Source organism: Musca autumnalis, unplaced genomic scaffold, assembly GCF_047663935.1.
Source record: "Musca autumnalis isolate F117 unplaced genomic scaffold, ASM4766393v1 scaffold_1, whole genome shotgun sequence".
NCBI lineage: Eukaryota > Metazoa > Arthropoda > Insecta > Diptera > Muscidae > Musca > Musca autumnalis.
The window spans coordinates 254278243-254284460 of record NW_027411644.1 but is presented as its reverse complement, the minus strand read 5'-3'; positions in this window follow the sequence as shown (position 1 = coordinate 254284460).

Sequence of the window (6218 nt, the reverse complement as noted above, 5' to 3'; positions counted from 1 at the left end):
AGATGTTTTCATATGCTTTGTTGACTATGAGAAAGCATTTGATACAGTTCAACACGACAAACTAATTGATATCCTTATCTCAATTGGGATTGACAGTAAAGAAGTCCGATGTATCAAAAATCTGTACTGGAATCAATCCGCACAAGTTACTATTGACGGAGACAACACAGAACCTATCCTAATATCAAGAGGCGTCAGACAAGGATGTATATTGTCTCCTTTGCTGTTTAATATATACTCTGAAAAAATTTTCGAAGAATCAATCAATAAAACTTCAAAAGGTATACTCATTGGTGGTAGATACATCAATAACATACGATACGCTGATGATACTACAATACTAGCTAATAGTATCTCAAATCTGCAAGAATTAATGGACAAATTGGTGACATGCAGCAACCAATATGGACTAAATATAAACACAAGAAAAACAAAATATATGGTTGTGAGCAGGAAGAATAGCCACAGCAATATTTCCCTTAAAATACAAAATTTCTCAATCGAAAGAGTCCGAAACATTAAATATCTCGGAATAACTTTAAATGACGAATGGGATTGCTCCAAGGAAATAAGAAGGCGTATTGAAATTGCTAGAGACTCGTTTTTCAAATACAAGAGAGTTCTGTCCAGCCATGATATAAATCTTGAAACTAAATGTAGATTGATAAATGCATATATATGGTCAACCTTACTATACGCTATGGAGGCATGGACCATAAAATCATTAGACGTGAAGAAATTAGAATCCTTCGAAATGTGGATCTACCGCCGAATTTTAAAAATACCATGGACTGCCTTAGTTTCAAACAATGAAGTGCTTCGAAAAATGAATCGAAATAGAGAGATAATGATAAACATTAAAAGACGAAAAACTGCCTACCTTGGACATATCATGAGGAATTCAAAATACAAGCTCTTGCAGGATATCATAAAATTAAGAATAGAAGGAAAAACTCCTAAAGGCCGAAAGGAATTGAGTTGGATTGCGAATATTCAAGAATGGACTGGAATACGAGACGTGGGACACCTACTTAGTGCTGCCAGAAGCAGAGACATATTTGCCGATATTGTGAAAAATCTATGAATTTATTTGATTTTTTTTATTTAAAATCCATTGTTCTTTGTAATTGTAATGGTCGCCAACATTCGTATGACGAATAGGCAAATAAAGAAAGAAGTGGGTATAAAACTTTCCTCCAGACATTTATCGGTGTTTATTGGGGGTACACAAATTTCCCCCAGAAATTTCTCGGTACAGGTCCACGCCTTAATATTTTCGGTATTTTGAAGGTTGTGCCCACAATATTCCATCGAAATGGTTGAAATTTGGTATTTAGTCGTCGTTAGGTATATTCAACTTTCACCGCTAAATTTGTCTACATAAGTCCACACCTTCATATAGCCCCCATAGAAAGGTACCTCCAGATTTTCGGTATTTTGAGGGTTGTGGCCACAATATACCACCGAAATGCCTGAAATTTGGAAGGTAGTCTTAAGTGGGGTATAATGTTTTCCCAATGAAATTTGTCGGTATAGCTGTACGTCTTCATATAGCCCCCATAGAACGGTACCTACCGACTTCGGTGTTTTGAAGGTTGTGACCACAATAACCCATCACAATGGGTGAAATTTGGTATTTAGTTTTCGTAGGGGGTATTCAACTTTCCCCCAGAAATTTCTCGGTACAAGTCCACGACTTAATATAGCCCCCATAGACGGTACCTTCCCGATTTTCGGTATTTTGAAGGCCTTGGCCTTAATATTTCACCGAAATGGCTGAAATTTGGTATTAAGTCTTCGTTGTGGGTATAAAACTTTCCTCCAGACATTTAGCGGTGTTTATTGGGGAGTACACAAAGTTCCCCCAGAAATTTCTCGGTACAGGTCCACGCCTTAATATAGCTCCCATAGAACTGTTTCTCCCGATTTTCGGTATTTTGAAGGTTGTAGCCACAATAACCCATAGAAATGGCTGAAATTTGGTATTAAGTCTTCGTTGGGGGTATTCAACTATATGCCCTAAATTTGTCGGTATAGGTCTATGCCTTCATGAAGCCCCCATAGACCGGTACCTCCTAATATTCGGTATTTGGAAGGATATGACCTCAATATTCCACTGAAATGTCTGAAATTTGGTATTTAGTGTTTGTTAGGGATATACAAATTTCCCCGAGAAATTTGTGGGTACAGGTCCACGCCTTCATGTTGCCCCCATAGAGCGGTACCTCACGATTTTTGGTATTTTGAAGTTTGTGGCCCCGACAACCCACCGAAATGGCTGAAATTTGGTATTTACGTCGGAGGTAAAAACCTTTCCGACTGAAATTCGTCGGTATAGGTGCACTTTTCGATATAGCTCCCATAGAACGGTTCCTCCCCATTTTTGTAATTCTGAAGGTTGTGACGTCAATATCCCTCCGAAATGACTGAAATTTTTTATTTAGTCTTCCATGGGGTTATAAAATATTCCAGAAGAGAATTACCAGTATTTCTATATCCCTCATAGAAGCGTACCTCTTGCTTAGGGTATTTTGAAGGTTTTAAGCACTTTTTCTTATATCGGAAACTTGGTATTTAGTCTTCTTTCCGCCAGAAATGTGTAAGTATAGACCGACGTTTTGATATAGCCCCCATGGAACGGTACCACCCGAATTTCGGTATTTTAAAGGTAAGCAACATTGTTTTACTGAACTTTCTAAAATTTGGTATTTAGTCTTCTTCATAAACTAAAGGAAACTAATTGTTCCATTTTACATCAATACAACTCGTGGTGGAGGGTATAAAAAGTTCGGCCTGGCCGAACTTAACGCCGTTCTTACTTGCTAGTTTTTGGAATATTTTATGTAATCTTAAGTAGAAACTCATCCCACTATGATACAGTGTTATGAGGTTGTAAAAAAGTCAAAACCCTAATGTTCAATATAATATTTTTGTGCTATTAGCTATTTCTATTGTCATGGTCACCTGCAAAGCTCATTCGGCTTTGGAGAATGAAATTAACTGATACTCCGTCCTCAGTTAAAATAGGAAAGAACCTCTCCGAAGAGTTTAGTACCAAAAGAGGTTTCAGACAAGGGGACAGCCTCTCGTGTGACTTAATTAACATTCTGCTGGAAAAGGTAATACGAGATGCAAATGTCAAAAGAAATGGCACGATATATACAAACAGTCATATGTTACATGCTTATGCCGATGACATTGACATCATGGGTCGATCGGTAAAGGAAGTAACCGATACCTTTGCAAAAGTCGAAAAGGAATCTGCTAAAGTGGCACTGGCGGTAAACGGCGAGAAGATAAATTGATGGTGTCGACGCGCAATGCCTCCAACTCATGACTTTGATTCCTATAATTTTGAGGTAGTAAAAGACTTCGTCTACCTCGGCACCACCGTAAACACAACAAACATCAGTTGTAAAATAAAAAGAAGAAGTATTGGTCAACAGATGCCTCTTTGGCTTAAGTAAGCAATTTAAGAACAAAGCCACATCTCGTCAAACAAAAATAACGCTTTATAAAACACTGATACTATCCGTGCTGATGTATTGTTCCGAAGCCAGGGTACTACCGCAAGCAGACAAGGCAGGGCTTGGTGTGTTCGAGAGAAAAATTCTTCGAAAGATCTACGGTAACGGTGAATATCGATGTCGTATGAACCACGAACTGTATCTGCTATACAACGAAATCAGTATAGATAAACGTATCGAGATGCAACGATTGCGTTGGCTAGGCCATATCATAAGAATGTGCGATGATGAACCCGCTAAAAGGCGTATAAATACGTCCCACATGGCGGTGCACGCAGAATTGGCAGGCCTAAGTTCAGATGGAGCAAACAAGTGGATGAAGAGATGGAAAGGCGCGGTATTCCAAAAAGCGATGCAACAAACAGAGGGAATTGAAGATCTGTTCTTAGTTCGGCTTATGGAACAAATGTTCTGTAATGGGCCAGCTACTCGTAATCGGAACACACAGTCTTAACTCTATTGGATACCAGCAGTTTGGAGAAATGCTCTTTCCATATCCCGAGCACACTATCAGTTACCAAATAACCTTGCAGGTCTCTACTGAAGAATGTGACTGTACCATAGCCATCAGTTTGATGCTTCACTTTTTGGTAGAACTTTCGGACTTCAATCTGGCTCCCGTACATCTAGATTTTTTCACACTCTCGTTTTTCCATTTCTCTCTTTTTCCTGCGGAAAAGACGTTTTCCCTCTCTCCTTTTCTCCCGATACCTCTCTCGTGCGCTACTGACTGTACAGTAGCCCTATAAGCCGCATTTTTCTCTTCGGTAGCAGCACGACACTCCTAGTCATACCATGGATTCCTTGGTGGAGGTTTCTGGTATCCAAGTATGGATTTTGCGGCTGTTTGCATGGAGTGGGCAATAGTTTGCCATTGTGCTGATATGTTATCGGGACGAGGAGTGCTTTGATTAAGCAGTTGGGCCAGTTGAGTGGAATATGCTGTGGCTATCAGTTGTGTTTGCAGCTTACCGATGTCCAACTTCCGTGTTGTGTCTGTTCGTGTATTATTTGAAACGTTTAGGCGGTACCTTAACTGCAACAAGGTATTGGTCCGAGTCTATGTTTGCTCCTCGGAACGATCGTACATCCAACACGCTTGATGCATGTCTTCCATCTATCGCAACGTGATCAATTTGATTTTTTGTTCTTTGATCTGGCGACAGCCAGGTGCCCTTATGAATATCGAGGTGCTTAAATCTGGTACTGCTAACTACCATGTTTTTTGCAGCTACAAAGTCTATCAGCCTCATACCATTGTCAGATGTTTCACTGTGGAGACTGATTTTCCCGACTGTTGGACCAAAGATATTCTCCTTTTCAATTTGGGCATTAAAATCGCCTAGTATAATTTTAATGTCATGGGCAGGGCAACGACCATAAGTTTCTTCTAAGCGCTCGTAAAATATATCTTTGGTCTGTTCGTCCTTGTCTACAGTGGGAGCATGAGCGCAAATAAAGCTGATGTTGATGTTTTAACCTCCGACCAACTACAAATCCACAACCAAACTCATGCTTTGTGTCATAACAGCTATAATACAGTGCGTCACCTTTAGGTGGTGTTGTGACGCCTTTCCCAATCCATCTTATTTCCTGTATGGCAGTAATGTCGGCCTTGTATTTTTCAAGTACATCTGCCAATGCGTAAACTGCACCTTCTCTATAAAGAATGCGAACATTCCAGGTGCAGATTAGCAGAGCATGGTCCTTAAAACGTTTGCGGGGTTCGTCAACATTAGAGGGGTTTGTTTTTCCTTTCTTTCGTTTTTTCATAATAGGCTGTTTTTATAGGGGAGGGTTACTAACCCGATGCCCAAATCCAAGTTTTTAACGTTCTTATGGGTGAACGCGCGGCACATGTTAGCTCACTACTTTTAACGGGTGTTAAAGGCAGTTCCCCAGGTGACACCACGCTTAGATCAGTGTCCACTTGAGATGAAAGAGGGACCAAGATAAATCCTGGGCTTTGCCATGTTAAAGCCGTTCAGGACCGTTCCTTGGTATCTTCCATCCCCTGCGTCACAATGGTTACACTACATCAAATTTTCGTGGATAAATCCCCCACTACTCACTCAAACTCAACAATTAGTTTATCGGCTATGAAAACCTTCTCCTTAAGTGGTGGTGTGCTATTTACAAAACGTTGTTTGGAGTGGGAAAAAGTAGTCCCATAAAACTGAGCTAACATTAGATGCACTCATTGGTTTTGATCTAATATTTCAAAATATGGGAATAACAAAATTAAAACAAATACTGTTAATATACCATCTCATGTTTATTTGATGAACAAATCATACAAACGATAGTTCCGATTTGACCTCAATCACGAGACTTTGTGGCGTATGAGTAATCCAACAATTAGCACTATTTATTTTTAAACCATATATTTTTAAAATAATAATGATGATCTTCATATTCTGCTGTGATGGGTGGTATCTTTGCTCGAAAACGGATATATAGATAAGATTAAATTGTTTCGACAATCTACAATAAGATTTCACACTTTGTATTTTCAAAGACTTTCCGTAGCGGCGATTATCTTCCATTTGTTGTTTTTTTGTTGTGTTTGCAAACAAATGAAAAATCGCTCATTAGCACTCTCTAGAATAGTAGGAAAACAGAAAAGAAATTTTAAACGCCTAGTCACTAAGTAAATGACAGACACACACACTCACACAAAATGACAACAAT